General features: G+C 36.9%; 1 protein-coding gene across 17 annotated transcripts in view; it reads left to right on the plus strand.

Moving 5' to 3' along the window:
• The window catches only part of Adgrl2 (adhesion G protein-coupled receptor L2), a 655,342-nt gene that overhangs the window by 137,414 nt on the left and 500,006 nt on the right, over positions 1-17,922 (plus strand). For all 17 annotated transcript variants that reach the window (XM_070007415.1, XM_070007416.1, XM_070007419.1 and 14 more), the window contains exon 3: positions 4,511-4,579. The gene's annotated coding sequence lies outside the window, so the exon portion shown is untranslated. The remainder of the gene's footprint in view (positions 1-4,510; positions 4,580-17,922) is intronic.

Consider the following 17,922-nt stretch of genomic DNA (forward strand, 5'->3'; position numbering starts at 1 on the left):
TCTCCTTTATTGCTCACAAAGTTAGTATAAATGTTATGCATTCAAAAGAATTAATTATTGGGCCCCTGATTCATGCCTATAACCCCAGCTACTTGAAGCCTGAGATCTGAGTGTCTTGGTTTGAAGCCAGACCATTCAGGAAAGTCCATGAGACTATTATCTCCAATTAATCACCAAAAAACCAGAAGTGAAGGTATAACTCAAGTGGTGGGATAGTAGCCTTCAGAAAAAAAGGAAAAAAAAGAAAAGAAAGAAAAGCTCATGGACATGGACAGCACCCTAAATTCAAGCCCACAAAAAAAACGAATTAGCTGTCTATGATAATACTTGTTACTCAGTATGGTATTTTGTTGAACTTTATCCTTTGTCCCTAATCACTCAAGAAAATATTGAAAATTCCTTGAAATCTATGTTTTCAAATTCAAAGGCTAACTAAAAATACAGAACTTGCCATCATCATCTCCATGAAGGTGGCATAGTTGCACAGTGTTAAGTACTTCAAAAAGATGAGCTTTGCTCTATTATTACTACAGATGAAAACAAATCCTTCTTCCACAAAATTACCCAATCAAAATCAAACATCCATCATTTCTTTGAAATATTACTTATACATCTATTTATTTATTTATTTATTTATTTATATTTTTTATGGTCGTGGGGCTTGAACTCTGTGCCTGGGTCCTGTCCCTCAGCTCTTCAACTCAAGGCTAGTGCTCTACCACTTGAGCCACAGTACCACTTCCAGTTTTCTGAGTAGTTTATTGGAGATAAGAGCCTCTCATACTTTCCTTCCAGGGCTGGCTTTGAACTGTGATCCTCAGATCTCAGCCTCCTAAGTAGCTAGGTTTACAGGAGTGAGCCATCAAAGTCCAGCTTTACTTATACAACTATTTCTTACCCATATTTTTTTTAAATGGCAAGAAAACAACATGTTTCTTTATCCTATATAGCATTTTCAACAGAGCCTAAGATTTTCCCTCTATAAATATACTTAATCAAGAGTCCGATGAAGCCTAGAGGCAACTATATATATAAAAAAGTTTTGCTTTGTTATTTTGCAATGAAACCTCACAGTTATATTGGAAACTCACCACCATGTATAGTACTAGGGAAGAAAATTCATTATTAGGCAGATGTGCCTTTCACTACAATTTTGATGCTGTTTTCCCCAGAGCAAGGTCTTCTGAATGAACTACAGAACAATGTCACGGAAAAGCCACACTGCAGGAGAGTATGACTATTCCTGTCCATCATTTTAGAAATAGGTTGCAGCATCAGGTAACAAATTGGTATAGCCTTTACATTCAGAAAGCACTTTGTTACACTATTTCAATTCATGGTCTCTAAAAACACTCTTTAGTCTCTCACCATTAATTTATACACATAAAAAGAATAAGATTCTCTCTCTATATATACATATATATGCTATATATATACTGTATATATATATACACACATATCTATGTATTGTATATACTGTATATACATATATTTTTTTCTTCCTAGATTCAGGGTCTTACTAAATTGCCCAGTTTAGCCCAAGGTGGCTATGAACTTTATGCTGCTACTTTAGCCTCCCGAATAGATGGGATCATAGGTACCACCACACTCAGCTCTAAAGATATGTACTCCTTACAACATCTTTCAATCAAGGATATGAGCAATATTTACAAGCACCTTTATGTTAAATAAATAATTGTAACCCCTCTGTATAGTATTTTTACAATTAAAAAATTAGTGATTAGTCAGAACTCTAAACTATCATGTATATATATACATATATATATACATATATATATACATATATATATATATATATATATATATATATATATATATATATATATATATATATATGGGGGAATGTAGTTCAGTGGTAATGCACAGGCTTAACACGCTAAGGCCCTAGGTTTGATCCCCAGTACTATAAAATAAGTGGTTAGCCCCTCTTGGAATTCTATAGTTTAGAAATTCATTGAGCAAGTCTTTTTAATAGGCAGTTATTTCTTGGACTGGAGTCTTGATTAAACTTATTTCTGTTTCAGAACAGAGATAGTGCTGCAGAGATTTTTCTGCTGTAGGTTTAAGACTCACTCGGTAGAAAATCCATCCATCTACACATTGCTTTATTAGGAGTGAATTTTAAGTATTCAGGACTTACATATAATACTTTAACTTCTGAGGCTAAAATGAGCAAGAGAACACAGATTACTAAACAGGCCACAACAGCTTCAGCATCCCAGGGTTTTAAGAATGTGTTGTTGCATCTTAACATTTCTACCCCAAGTTAGCATTTTACCACTTCTAAGATGTGATTGCTTGGATAAGAAAACTTAAAAAGAAGAGACCCAATTAAATACTAATTATTCAACTATTAATAATAAATAATGCATGCTTATAATATAAAGGGGGATAAATTAAATATACTCATTTTATTTTTTTAAGCAGAAATGAGCCAGTGTGCCCATTTGTAATTGTAACATTAAAAAATCAAAGAACAGCCAGGCACCAGTGGCTCCCATCTGCAATCCTAGATACTCAAGAAGCTGAGATCTGAGGATCACAGCTAGCCTGTGAAGGAAAGCTCTAATGATGGCTTTAATTAACCACCAAAAAAAAAAGCCAGAAATGAATCTGTGGTTCAAGTGGTAGAGAGCAAAAGAAGCTCAGGGACCCAGGTCCTGAATTCAAGTCCCAGGCCTGGCATTCACACACACACACACACACACACACACACACACACACACACACACACACACACACACACACACACACACACACACACACACACACACACACACACACACACACACACACACAGTCCAAAAATTCTTAGTGCATCCTGTAAACCCAGAACTTGGGAGGCTAAAACAGGAGCATTTAGACTTTAAGGCAAAGTAGTGCTACATACTGAGACCCTATCTGTAAAGATGTAAGTAAATCAATAAATAATCCAAGAAAGCAATGACTATTTCTCTGCTACAAATATGAGATGGTCTGCAGTTCTTTCCTCAGGCATCTATCAGATGTCTAATTGTAAGTGTCAAGGATAAGAAAAAGTCAGGAGGACTGCTTTAGCTGGACTTTGCAAAAGCTTAGGAAGTTTGACAGTAGCTGCTACTAGAAAACATTCCCTTGTGTGGTAGCTGAATCTCTAACTACAAACACCACTTAGAAGGCTGAGGCAAGAAGATTAGAGTTCATAATACCACGTGAACCTCTACTTCTGGCTTTTTGTGGTTTGAGACAGGATTCCTATGAACTTCTCTGTGATCCTCAGATCTCAGCTTTCTGAATAGTGAGGATTACAAATGCCAGCCACCAGCACCTGGCCGAACTTGCTTTTTCCCTCCCCTCCCCTCCCCTCCCCTCCCCTCCCCTCCCCTCCCCTCCCCTCCCCTCCCCTCCCCTCTCCTTCCCTCCCCTTTTCTTTTCCTTTCTTTTTCACTTTTTGTCAGTCATAGGGCTTGAATTCAGGGTGTAGGTGCTGTCCCTGAGGTTTTTTGTTTTTTCTCAAGGCCAACACTCTACCACTTTGAGCTACAGCACCACTTTCGGTTTTCTGGTAGGTAATTGGAAATAAGAGTCTCACAGACTTTATTGCAAGGGCTGGCTTGAACGGAGATCCTCAGGTCTCAGGCTCCTGATTAGCTAGGATTATAGGCGTGAGCCACTGGTGCCTAGCTACACTTGCTTCTCTTTAGGAAACATATTTGTTTTGAGCCTTTAGTCTTTAGCAACTGACACCACAGCCCAGAGAAAGAACAGTTGACGAACAAGAGTCAGTAGTACTTCTAAAAGACCATTGCAGTGAATACAGGAAAAAAGTGGCATCAGCAGTGTATTTTGAATATGTTACCACTTTTGATCTGAAGTATATAATTACTTAGAAAGAAAAAAATCCCCTAAAGCATTTTAATTTTTATATTTAAAATGCTTCTTGAGTCCATGTAGATGTTCACTTTGTCAGTTCCCTCTTCCCTGCCCTACTGGAGGAGCAGATGCTCAGCTTCTCAGGGTCAGAGTGGGCCCTTTTCCTCCTATCGCTAGAGAAGTAAGACAGGGGGTTCGGCAGGGGAGGTGGCAGCTTTCCAATGATTGGTCTGTATTTTTACACTTAAAGTGAGCAGGTGGCATCAATGGGCTGTCTAATGACTAACAAGATAAGAGCTCAATTGATCTTTTTATTAACCCAACTCCCCAGGTGGGTGGCAGCCTGCTCCTCCCTCCTGGGTTCAGTTACATTGTTCACTTCCAGGAATCATTTTAAATCTTTTGCTTTTTTTTTTTTTTTTTTTTGGTCTAAGCTGATATGTAAAACATACCGACACAAACGGATACTCTGTTTTCACTAAAATTCTCTCCTCACTGTATCTCTACATCGGTAAATATTTTTCATACTTTGAATCTAACACACACACACAAATCTAACATACATGCTAATGCATCTTCACTTATATCGATTCTCTCTTCCTGCTGAATCTGAACTGTGGCTTTATTTGTCTTGCAGGTCACAGACCACTTACTCTAAACCTCACAACTAGTTCTGAAGAGTATGGAGCCTACATAGTTTCCTAAGGTAAATGATTGTTTTCAAAATAACTAACAATGGAGTCATTTATGGTATGAATTCAAGCACTGTATAAATGTGTTGTGTTTTAGCTATTTGTGGCCTTTGGACTTAGGGCATTGAGTAACCTGTGAGCAGAAAGTACAATCTGTGATTCTAAGAAGAACTATAGGTTGTGTAATTTCCTCCTCTTCACTAGTCAGGTTATCTGTTGTATGTTGGCTCTGGATGCCTGCTATTCTAGATTTCCTACAAGACATTTTTGTGATCTTAAGAAGTAATGATCATTTAATGACTAATTAGAATTGCTGTTCTCATAAATGAATGCAGAAATCACTATGATGCATTTCTTTGTAGAGGTACAAAATATGCCATTGAGGCTACTTCTACCATAGGTAGTGTTAGTTGAGGTAGTGTGGTATAAAAAGATTTATATGAAGGCTGGGCTCATGTTTCTAGTTCCCTAAATCATCATTTGCTTTCCTGGTTGCTATTAAATAGTTTTATATTCCTAGAAGCTACCACTTCTGAATTAAGATAGACTCATACAAGATCTTTGGTACTATCTATAGAAAAATGATTAAAAGCCTAGACTTCATCGATAACCTAAATTAAAATGTGTGTGTGTGTGTGTGTGTGTGTGTGTGTGTGTGTGTGTGTGTGTGTGTGTGTATACTGGTACTGGTGCTTGATTGCAGAGCCTAGCACTGTCTTTTAGTTTTTCTACTCCAGGCTGACACTCTATCACTTGATCCATACCTTCACTTCCAGCTTTTCTGGTTGATTGGAGATAAGAATCTCATGAACCCGCCGGGGTGCTGGTGGCTCACGCCTGTAATACTAGCTACTCAGGAGGCTGAGATCTGAGGATCGCAGTTCAAAGCCAGCCCGGGCAGGAGAGACCTTGATATTCCTATCTCCAATAAATCACCAGAAAACCGGAAGTGGCGCTGTAGCTCAAGTGGTAGAGCACTCGCCTTGAGCTGAAGAGCTGAGGGACAGCGCCCAGGCCCAGAGTTCAAGCCCCACGACCGACCAAAAAAAAAAAAAAAGAATCTCATGAATTATCCTGCTCAGGCTGGCTTCAGTGATCCTCAGATCTCAGCCTCCTGAGTAGCTAGGATTAGAAGCATGGGCCTGTGCCAAAATTTGTATTATGTTAATCACGCAAACAGTGTTTCTGTCATTACTAGCTAGGTGATTGTGGGCTACCTGCTTCTTACCTACAAAGAGACAAATATAATAGGACCTACTTCATTGACCTGTAGCACAGTATAAATATGTTGCTAAATATAAAGCTCTTATACTATTCCTGGTATATAATAAGCACCATTATTCTATGTCCTCACTCCATTTGTCTTAGTCTCTCAACATTCATCAGTTCACAAACATAATGGCTGTGCTTCTTCTTCTTCTTCTTCTTCTTCTTCTTCTTCTTCTTCTTCTTCTTCTTCTTCTTCTTCTTCTTCTTCTTCTTCTTCTTCTTCTTCTTCTTCTTTCTTCTTCTTCTTCTTCTTCCTCCTCCTCCTCCTCCTTCTCCTCTTCCTCCTCTTCCCCCTCCTCTCCCCTCCTCCTCCCCTCCTACTCCTCCTCTTCTTCCTCCTCTGCCTTCTGTCATGTTGAGGATGGACCTAGGGTCTCATGCACACTAAAATACGCTCTCTCTACCACCAAGTTACATCCCCAACCTTGTGGAAATTATTAAGAGACTCAAATTCCCAAGTCCATTTTAGCAGTCTCTCCCCTAAAGGAGTTACATTATACTTTCATGAAAACTGCCAGGAAGGAAAATAACTCACTCTTTGAATGGGTCCTGGCTTGCTTTAGGTGGTGTGATGTGTAAAGTGACCTGGAAGTGTGGTGCTTGCCATATCAACACACAGAGTAGTCCCAGAATCACTTAGAAGGCTCTTTGCCATTTTGGAAACATGCAAACATCAATTGGCATAGAGTTTCAGAAAGCAGAATTAAAAAGGAAACTACAACAAAAAGCCTTTCAGGACGATGTAGGAACAGTTCTTCCAAATCACAGTGGTGCTTATCATCAACATTAGAGCTTAATGAGCCTATGCATGCTAATGACTTCATCTCTCCAGTAGATATGCTGGTAGTCCATTTCTCTACTTATATGCCTCCTTCTAAGAAGCATAGCCATGGTGCTAGCAGGTCAGAAGAGTACAAGTCATGGGGTTTCTTTGTCATAGATTAGCAGAAGCAGATTTCTCAGTTCCATTATGTTTTCTTTTGGGATAGGAGGTAGAAGATCAGAGAAAAGAAAAATAACACTGGGGAATGGTTTACAGAACCCTGGAACACCTGTGTTCATTCAAAATTCAATTACTTTCAGACCTATGTTTCTCATTTCTAAATTGTCATTGGCCACTATCCTGATTATGTAGTGATACATTACTATTCTATAGGAAACCTAAAAATAGGTGAAGTGGTATTTTTACATATTTAGAAATACTATTTCATTTAGATATTTATTACAAAGCCTATCATTTATTTTACATACACTTTTATTTTAATAATCTAAATGTGGAATATTGTATAACAAGGTTAAATAAGCTATTTACTGAGCCACTAAAAATACACTCAACTGAAGGTAAAATCGTTTAAGTTAATCAAATTACTACAGTAGTTTATGTGTATAGTGTTAGGACTCAATCCAATGGCCATGCTAAGCTTACATTCTACCACTGAGCTATACCCCAGACCTTTAATATTTTATTTATTTATTTATGTGCCCATAGTGGGGCTTGAACACAGGACTTGGATACTGTTCCTTAGCTTTTTCACTCAAGGCTGGTACTCATTCAAGCCACAGATAACATCACTTCTAGTTTTTTGCTGATTAATTGGAGATAAGAGTCTCACAGACTTTCCTGCCACAGTTGGCTTCAAACTGAAATCCTCATATCTCAGCTTTCTGAGTGGCTATGATTACAGGTATGAGCCACGGATACCTTGCCTAACCTAATTTTTATATTGTATACATTGATTAATAGCAATATTCACAATTAAGGTCATGTAAAAAGGTAAAAGTTGGCAAAGAAGAAATGATGTTATTTCTAAAGTACATCTCTTAATAATAGGTTATTGGAAAAGAAACTTTTTTTTATAAAAACAAAACAATAGATGCCATTTTCAAACATGATTCTTCTGTATTTTTTTCATTTCCCTATTTTCATAATATAATACAGTAAATATAGTAATTCTTAAAAGTACATATTATGTTTAAATCAAGGCAAGTAATAATTAATGTAGAAAGGATAATATCAGATATTAAGACAATGATTTGGTATAATACTTCAGAATGTCTAAATTGCTCTATGTTAAAATATTCCAGTGTAATTTTTCTGTCTAATGCTATCAATAAACTTTGACTGCTATGGTAATGTAAGAAAAATGAATGGATAATGTGTGTTTCCTGTAACCATCATTTCAAAAAGTGTCATTGTCAAAAGTACATAGCAGGGGTAGTGTTTTGAGGGCTCTCATCCCAAATTTGCATCTGAACTTTCTGAATGATTTTGAGTAATTAGCATTCATCTAATTAAAACTGCTTGCTATATTTGAAAGAATGAATAAAGGGGTTTTCAACCAACACAAATATTTAGTAGATTGTTACATTCACTGCTCATTATATATCCACAGTCCTACCATTTTTAGTTTCAAATGATTTCTCTTCATATTCACTGAATATTGGAAATCTGAAAAAAAAAGTATAAGCTATATCTTCTTCTTAAAATCACTCATTAGATACACAACTTTTCTTTTTTCTTTTTTTTCCCCCCTGTGCTAGTCCTGGAATTTGAACCCCTTTTGTGCTCAAGGCTGTTTTTCTACCACTTGAACTTGAGCTCTGCTTCTGGCTTTTTGGTGTTATTTGGTGATAACAGTCTCACAAACTTCCCTGTGAGGGCTGGCTTTAAACCACAATCCCTAGGTCTCAGTATCTAGAATTATAGGTGAGAGCCAATGGAACCTAGGCTGAAAAAATGTATTGAGAGCTCATGCCTGTAATTCTACCTTCTCAGGAAGCTAAGATCTGAGGATCCCAGTTTGAAGCAAGCCCTGGCAGGAAAGTCTATGAGACTGTTATCTATAATTAATCATAAAAAGCAAGAAGTGGAGCTGTGGTTCAAGTAGTAGAGTACCAGCTTTGAGCAAAAAAGCAAAAGACAGTGCCCAGGACCTGAGTTCAAGCACTAGTACCAACATGAATAAATATTTTAAATTAATTGAAATTTTAAAAAATTGAAATATTGTTTGGGACTCCAGGTTGTAGCTCAATGACAGAGCATGGCTTGATAGACTTAAAACACTGAGTTCAACTCTCAGGGTCAATAATAAATAAATAAATAAATTGTATTGGGCTCTAGAATATATCCAAAACTTTTCTATAGCAAGGAATAATAAAAAGAAACTGGGTGTTGATGATTTAGAACTGTAATCCTAGCTATTCAGGAGGCTGAGATCTGAGGATCATGGTTCAAAGCCAGCCTGAGCAGGAAAGTCTGTGAGACTATTATTGCCAATTAACCACCAGAAAATGAGAAGTAGTGCTGTAGTTCAAAGTGATAGAGAGTTAGCCTTAAGCAAAAAGGCTCATAGACAGCACTAAGGCCCTGAGTTCAAGGCCCACTATGGACAAAAAAAAAAAAGAAAAATTATGAGAGGAATATGGTCCCTGCTCTCTAGAGTTGCTTTATAGAGATGAAAGCAACGTATTAAAAGCAATGTATGTATGTAAACACATACATACATACACACATATCTGTTCATCTTTTATAGGACTTGAAATGTTCATTGATAAATACAATTTGATATATGGTCATCTTTCTGGGCTAAACAATCAGAGATGACTACGCATTTATATTATCCAAGGTATATGTCATGAGCTATGATCACTGAAAGAAAAGCAAGAAAAGGAAGTTTTGCTGAGCTGGAGTGATTTCCTCTGAAGCTGGATAGATCCCAGTAAATCTTTGTCTTTCCTGGCCTGAGGAAATCAGGAGAGACATCCCACCCAAACCCCAGCTTCCGCTCTGTTCAGTTCACAAGCTCTTTCCTCAGATGGCAGCGATGACAATTTCAGAATGAACAAAGAGATGTCATTCACTCTCTGGAGAGAACCATAGCTAACCCAACTGAGTTCCACCCACAAAGACCCCAAAGTTGGCCTTGTGAACAAACCTCAGCGAATGATGCTTCTTTGCTGCAATGGAACGCAGAGGTCCCCCAGACTCCCCACGCAGCAGCCCAGCAGCCGTTCCTCCTGGAGGAAGCCCTTTTCTTTCTTTGCTGTGGGCTCATCAAGCTGCTTTCTTTTGTTTTCTGCCCAGCCCCAAAATGAACCTGTTGAGAAAGCTAATGCCATTAACCTTGATAGAAAGGTTGAGAATGTAGGTGACTCAGTATCCTTCATGGTTCTATCAATGAACTGTTTGCCAGCTAAGGTAAAATAAAAGGTAATTATTCTCATATCAATGATCCAACAGTACAGCAGTGTAATGATTGGTTATAACAATGTATGTTACATTTCAAAATAACTAAGAGAGTATGAGACTTCTCAACACAGAAAAACTATTAATGTTAGAAAAGATGAATGTGCTTCACCCTAATTTGATTATTGCACATTCCATACATGTATTGAATTATGGTATTATGTTGTAATTTTTAAAAAATAATCTGAATTACTGCTGACAATAATCATATTACCATTACTGAAAGTTTACGGGAGGCTTACCATGTTTTAAGGCATGCATGTTTTCATTCATATATATCTAATTGAAGTCTCATGAAATTTGTATTAGGAATATTGTTCTTGGGTTAAAAATAAATGAAGTTTCTGGGCACTGGTGGCTAATGCCTGAAATCCTAGCTACTCAACAAGTTAAGATCTGACGAATGCTATTCGAAGCTAGCCTGGGCAGGGAAGTCTGGGAGACTCTTATCTCCAATCAACCACTTATAAACGCTGAAAGTGTATCTGTGGTTCAGGTGGTAAAACACTAACTTCTAGCAAAAAAAAACCTCAGGGACACTGCCAAAGCCCTGAGTTCAAATCCCAGGACTTCCACTCCCCCCCACCAAAAAAAAAAAAAGTAAAGAAAGAAAAAAATAAATTCAAAAAATTTCAGAAATTGGATCAAAGGTAACAAGTAGCAAATAACAAGAGGTTTTCAGGATTTGAACCCATACCTCTCTGAGGCTCAAAACCATGCAGGCTCCGTCCATCATGCTTATTACCTTTCAGACAGTGTTGCCTTGCTGTCTAATAATGCTTTTCTCATGTACGCAGATAGAAGAAAATGACTGACTTGGTGGTTTTATTGCATGTATCTACATTAACATCAACCAATACTTACTATTTAGTCCCATGAAGTCAATGAAGGTTTTGCAAGCAGATGGGCTAAAGATTCAGAAAAAAATCAATGAATATTTGAGTTAAGCAAGTGAATTATGAAGTAAAAAACCATTATATGTGCTTTTTCTTAGAAGTAAAGGGAAAGCTTCTGTGTTAATAAAACAGATCCAACGCTAATGACTTAAAGCTCCCCAAAGTAGAAATCAATCTGCCTGTAAGTTAGGTTGATTTTGTTCATTCCATAAACTTATTTCCCAACAGAGTTTCTTCATTTTGACATGCAACATACAAAATCCTGTTTGTGGCTTTTGAATTCTAGGCCAGTGTACTTCCTAATCTTTCTCATTTATTATTCACTTTTGTATAAGGTTCACTTTGCCTTGTTTTCATTCTCCATGTTCTTACACACATGCTAAAAGGCTCTTCTCGCTGTCTGAAAGATCTACTATTGATCTTTCCTTTTCTTCTTTGTGTCTATCAAACCATCATCGTACTCAGCATTCAAGATCTGAAGTTGATTTTGCCCAGAGCCTTCCCAATTAATTAGATATAAAACACCATAGTAGTGCTGCTATGGAAATCATCTTTCCTCTATAGCCACAGGCATTCCCAGTAGTAAGATGTACTCATTTTATATAGAGCAATCTTTTCAGCTGTTAGATTGTACATTTCAGTCATCGAGTTTTTCTGACTATAGTACAAGTATTATTACAGAAAATTTGTAAGTAGTGAAGCATACAAGAAAGAAAATAAAAGCCATTGTTTATACAAACACTCAGACATGTATGAACATTTTGTTGCCTTTCTCTTCTTTTTATGCCTTTTTAACTCTCTCTGCCTTAATATGTTTTTAACCCACAGGCTGGGGAATTTGTTGCAGTGACACAGTGCTAGTCTAGATTGCTCAAGACCCTGAGTTTGGTCCCCAACACTAAAAAAAAATCCATATATTAGATGCATATTCTATATGCTATAAAAATTGCATTATGTGTATGCTACATATGTATTCAATATATGTGTATGCATGTAATATTAGTGTGCACAGAAATATATACATCTAATCTATCATCTTTCTCCTAAAATTAGAACCTTTAAGGTTCGGCTTCATCCAATTCTTTGGTTTCATACATTTCATAAGAAATAACCAGAACATGATTTTTTACTGTAAAGTACTAACACCTAGAAACATTCAGACTTATGAACTTGTTTACAAAAGGACACTCCATTTTTATAACACCTGAGTGAGGATTTTCTTTGTTTCCATGATGGGTTAACTTTCTGTTAATTAAAGCTGTCCCCTTATTTCATAGAAGCCAGAATAATATATTAATTTCAGATTATATAACAATACATAGTATTACAAAAATAATATGTCTTTCTTCTAGCTTCTTAAATTACTGATCTAAAAAAAAAACCTATCACGTGTTTATATAATTTTGTAAACAGCCTTAGCTGATCCCTTCCCCTCTGTGGCCCTCTTTTGCTGCCTCCCACCACATCCCAGTTTAGTCTAATAAAACTTCATCAGCTTTTATGTGGTTAAGAATGTATCTCCTCGCACTATGTGATTTTTTTTCTTTTGTATGTTCTTCCCCCATGGTGTGACCCCTGTTTTCACTGTATTGTACTTGATTCTGGTACCCTGAATCTTATATATACATTTTTCTAATTTGGGGAGGGGAAGGGAAATAGCAAAATGCTGAAATAAGGATACAGGTTGACCCATTGTAGCAGTGAGATGTACAAGACACTATGTTGAAAATGAACTTTATAACTTGGGTGGGGGAAAGAGGAGCTGGGGAGGTGGGGAGGGAAAGGATGGTAGGGGAAAAACAAAGGAGGGGGCAACAATGCTCAATAGGAAATGTATTCATTACCTTACTCATGTAACTGTGACCCCTCTTACAGTATCTTTACAATAAAATATATATAATTAATTTTTTAAAAAAAGAATTTATTGCCTGAGCCAGGTGCCAGTGGCCTCCTGATTAGGAGGCTGAGATCTGAGTATCTTAGGTCAAAGCTAGCCCATTCAAAGAAAGTCTGTGAGACTCTTATCTCCAATTAACCACCAGAAAGCCAGAAATGGTGCTGTGGCTTAAGTGGTAGAGTGTTCACTTTGAGCTAAAGGGCTCAGGGACAGTGCCCAGACCCAGAGTTCAAACCCCACAACTGACAAAAAAAAATTGTTTCTTGAAATCTTTCTCATATGACTTATCTGATCACTTTTTTTCTTTTTGTATTTAAGCCTTTAACATTTAGTCACTAGGAAAGTCTTTGTTCTCAGACATTGCTATGTGTAGTATTTCTTCTACCATCCAAGTCTAGACATTTGGCCAATTTGTTTTGGTTTACTAACCAAATAATTTGCCCCTCCAGCAAATTAAAATGTGACCCTCATAAAGGTAACAGTTTTACCATTTTACCAAGTAAATTTTTGTCATTTCCTCTGATGAAAAGCACATCTTCAGCACTTAGCACATAGCATGTTACCATGAGCTATTTGTAAATGAATAAATGGTACCCATTGAACTATTAAAATCCATCCCATACAAGCATAATTACTGACTTACAAGGGTTAAAGTTTTCATAGCTTGTCTGAGAAGCAGAAACCTTTCATTGTATAAAAATGTTTCTTTTAACACTGTGAATCTCCTCCTTATACGAAACAGAAATAAGTCAAAGAGGCCTCAGCGATTATTCAGGTGAAACTTGGAAACTGGGATTATTGGAAACCACTAACTATATCAGGCATTTGTAAAGTAGATACAAAAAATGCATTAATTGTAGCTTAAGTCTGAGCACTGTAGGAATGGAATCCAAGAGAGGAGCAGCTATGAGAATGTTGAGGTTTCCCAGGCAATGGGGGTTCATGAGGACAATCACAAGACGTCAAGACAATCAAGACAGTACAACATTTTCAACTACAGACATTCTGTTTCTAGGAAGATACTGCCAGCAAGAGATCTGTATTTTATTGAAGTCTAAACCAATTCCCCCTGTTTTATGCTACCGAATAGTTCTTTTGCTTCAGGAGCCTCAGGGGGTCAAGGGGAGGGAAACAAATTAAGTCAAAACTGTAAAGACTTGTTAAAACTACAGAAGGTGTATCTCATTCTCTCATTGTTATATGATCCGATAGGGGAAAAAATTGTGGGAATTCAACTCTGACTCCATAACACTCACAGCTGATTAATTCATCCTTTGAAAACAGAGAAAACCAGACATACACTGCAACAGCACAAGCAAATCATTGTTCTGTTTTCTGAAAATTGTATTAGCACTGGGGTGAGAAGTAGATGAAAAACTCCAAGAAAAACAAAGCCGTATCTCTGTAAATCACTAAATTTACAGATTAATGAAGAGCTAGACTTGGCTGTGAAGGACTTAATACTCAGTGATTATGAGCATGTTCCTCCATAAGAACAACCACTTATGAGTTCCAAGAAGGGACTTGTATATGTGCCTGGAGAAAGAAAAAGGAAGGAGAAACATTTATGATTTTTACACCATCCAACATACACAAAAATAACATCCTCCCCTGATCCTGCCCATAAAATTTTATTTACATAGTTAAAAATTGGTAAATCTCTAGCATAAAATTTTCTATCTATCAGATATACAATGGTTTAATCGACTAGTGACTGTGGCAGGCCTTCTTAGCTTTGCTTTTCCTGGCAGCAAATGATAAGAAATTACAGATAATTCATATTTCTAAGGGCAAAATAGCAGCTCCCAGTCATCTGTGTTATCATTAGCCGTGTTATAATGTCCCTTAAGGACAAAACATATAAATGTTGTCATGTCACTTACAATTGTGTCAAGGAGAAAACTGAAATGAACTTGCAAAGTCATGCACTAGCTCAATTTTGGAAGGAAAAAAAAAAAACAAACCAAACATCTTCCTTTGAAGGAAACGAAATCAATCCTCTGTTCAAATTAAATTTGGACTATTCTGTGAAGCTCCAATACACAGCTTCAATAACAATCAGTACTTACAGACTTAAGGTACAGGCAAATAATGTTTCATTTAGAAGAAATTGAATGAGGATTACTGACAGGGAAAGTTTTGATGCTATTTTGTCATCAGTTAAAGTTATATCATAGCATTATTGGCTCAGTCTTAGATCTTAATCCTCCTTCTCCTCCTCTTCCTCCTCCTCCTTCTCACTTTCTGTCTCTCTCTCTGTCCTTCTCTGTCTCTGTCTCTGTCTCTCTGTCTCTGTCTCTGTCTCTGTCTTTCTCTTTCTTTCTCTTTCTCTTTCTCTCTCCTTTCTCTTTTTAAATGCAATAGAAGCCCTATGCCTCACTGAACTTCTGTCTTAATTCTATTAAAATATTGTCAGGCAATTGTATTATAAGTGTAGCCTGAAGATTTCTGTCTCCTGCAAAAATTTAGCTTAAATTCTACTACCGTGAAATATTTTGTTATGCACAAACCTTCTGTTTGGTTTGCTGACATTCTTCTTAGTCGGCTCTCATGGTGATTCATTATCTTGTGATATAGATTTCCAAGTATCATCTTTGTATTGATTTTTATATCTTTAATAACCACTCCACAGAAGATGGCTCCACTGGTGTCATTGATCGCATCAAAAATTCAAGGCTTACAGAAATACTAGAGGGCTAATTGGTAGCAGTACATTTCAGACTTAATCTTAATGCAGTCTTAATCTTCTGCATTAGACCTACCTGAAGAATTCCTCTTGGAGTCAATCAGTAGAAGTTTAGAGCTTCATTATAAAACACCTGGTAAGAATATGCAATCACAAGAATAAAAGGACCACAAACTTCAAAATGTCACCAAAGACAATATTCCAATATCAAAACCAAGCCTTCATCAGGACTCCACACATAGATTGTTCCTTGCTCTCCGCCTTTGTTTCACTTTGGTCTTACCATGGTTGGCTCATGCCTTTTAGGAACAAAATAGTCTAAAATAAGCCCTTATAATTGTCAAGTACAAGCCAAGCTGGCACTTGATAATCCCTAATTTAACAGTAGGTAAGAATCCTCTTCTGAATCTTGAAAGGAACATTCAGGTTGTTTAACTGACTTTAGCAAACAAATTTTGGTTTTGTTCCTCTCTATAGGAGTTGAAGGAGTCATTTAAGAGAAGTTGCAAAAGGAAAGCAATATAAAAGAAAAATTGTGGATGTTCTGTTTCTTGTCAGTGTTAAGAACAAAAAAACATACATGCTAGATCAGCATCATCAGAGATGTTGAATCTAACACTAAACATAGCTTGAAAGATTTTTAGAATTAAAGTTGTCATGTCCAAAACAAGCTTTACAACGTCGGTGCTGGGGGGGGGGGGGGGAAGGGGAGGAAGGAGAAGGATTGGGATTATGGGGGACGGGGGAGGCTGGGAAGGGATGTGAAGGGTAAACAAAGGAGGAGGTTGCAATGCTTGGTAAGAAATGTATGCATTATCCTGCCCATGTAATTGTAACTCCTCTGTACAGTATGTTCACAAATAAAATAAAATTAAATTAAAAAAATAAGATTTTTAGAATTAAAGATTGTAGAAAGATTAGAAATAGAAAGAAATGAATGAAATATTATAAAAGATATACTGAGGTTTTATATTCAGCATCCAGATTTTATTTCAGTACTGGGTTTTGAACTCTACACTCACGCTTGCTGATCAAGCACACTTACCACCACTTGAGCCATGCCCCAAACCTCAGCAGTTAGATTCTTGAATCTTAGTAATCAAATAATTTACACTACCAGACATTACAGCTACAAATTTTAGAATGTATAATTTTTAAATTGGGATGCATGACCTTATAAACAAAAGAATAATAAATCTGTCAAAGTCATCATGCACTAATGGAATATTTTGTTAAGATGATCTGAAAAGGGTAACAATTTAAATGTGGATGCCCATTGACTGAGGGAATGATGTTTAATTCAAGCTTGAATTAAAATATTTTTCTTTTTCTTTTTAATTTCCTTTTTAAATTATTATCTTTTTTTTTGTTGTTGTTGTTGGTCATGCATAGGGCTTGAACTGAACTCTGGGCCTGGGCATTGTCCCTCAACTTTTCACCTCAAGGTGAACACTCTACCACTTGAGCCACAATGCCACATCCAGTTTTCTGAGTGGTTCGTTGGAGATAAGAATTTCACAGACTTTCTGCCTGGGCTGGCTTTGAACCAAGATCCTCAGATCTCAGCCTCCTGAGTAAGCTAGGATTAAAGGTGTGAACCACCCGTGCCCAGCTTTAATTATTATGTTTATATAGTCTTAGAAAGGAATTGCTATTTATCTTGATCAATGTCTCTCCCAGTGAAAGATTTTTCTACCTGACTCATTAACAGCTTTACAGAGTCTTTGAACCATGTATATGGTACATGATTAGCTATGTGCTGAGGAAATTTGCATTTATACTACTGCCTTGCCATCACATCTTTATTTCCTAAATAGAACATAAATTTCAGACCTGGGAGAGGAAAACATTTTCAAGCCATTTCATTGTGGATGTTTCAACCTTGTTATAAGCCACCCACCCACAAAATAGTTCCTAATTTTCTTGCCATTCTTCGAAGATCCTGTCATGCCACTGCGCTGCCTTCCTCCTCTTCTATCATCTTCCTCCTTTGCTTTCTTCCACCCCTTTCTTTATTTCCCAATTTGATACTTTTCTAAAGGTTCTGCTTCATTTCCATGCTTCTCCCTTTCCTTGCTTTCTCATTCCCTTATCATGTTATTTCCTGACTTGAAACCCAATGCAAAAAGTTTGAGTTTGAGACAAACTATATTTATCCTTTGGATATTTTAAATATCAACCCAAGAAGTCCTCTGATATCCTTCACCAGAAAGGCACATGAATATATGAAATGAAGGGAAATAAATTTATACTGAATTCAGCTGGTATAAAATTGAATTCAGCTGCTCCAAGACACAGTGAAGATAGTTTTACAAGTGCTGAGAATTTCTTTTTTTCTTAAAGTCCCCCCCTCCTTAAAAAAA

The sequence above is a fragment of the Dipodomys merriami genome, unplaced genomic scaffold, assembly GCF_024711535.1.
Source record: "Dipodomys merriami isolate MVZ:Mamm:240054 unplaced genomic scaffold, mDipMer1.0.p SCAF_7, whole genome shotgun sequence".
NCBI lineage: Eukaryota > Metazoa > Chordata > Mammalia > Rodentia > Heteromyidae > Dipodomys > Dipodomys merriami.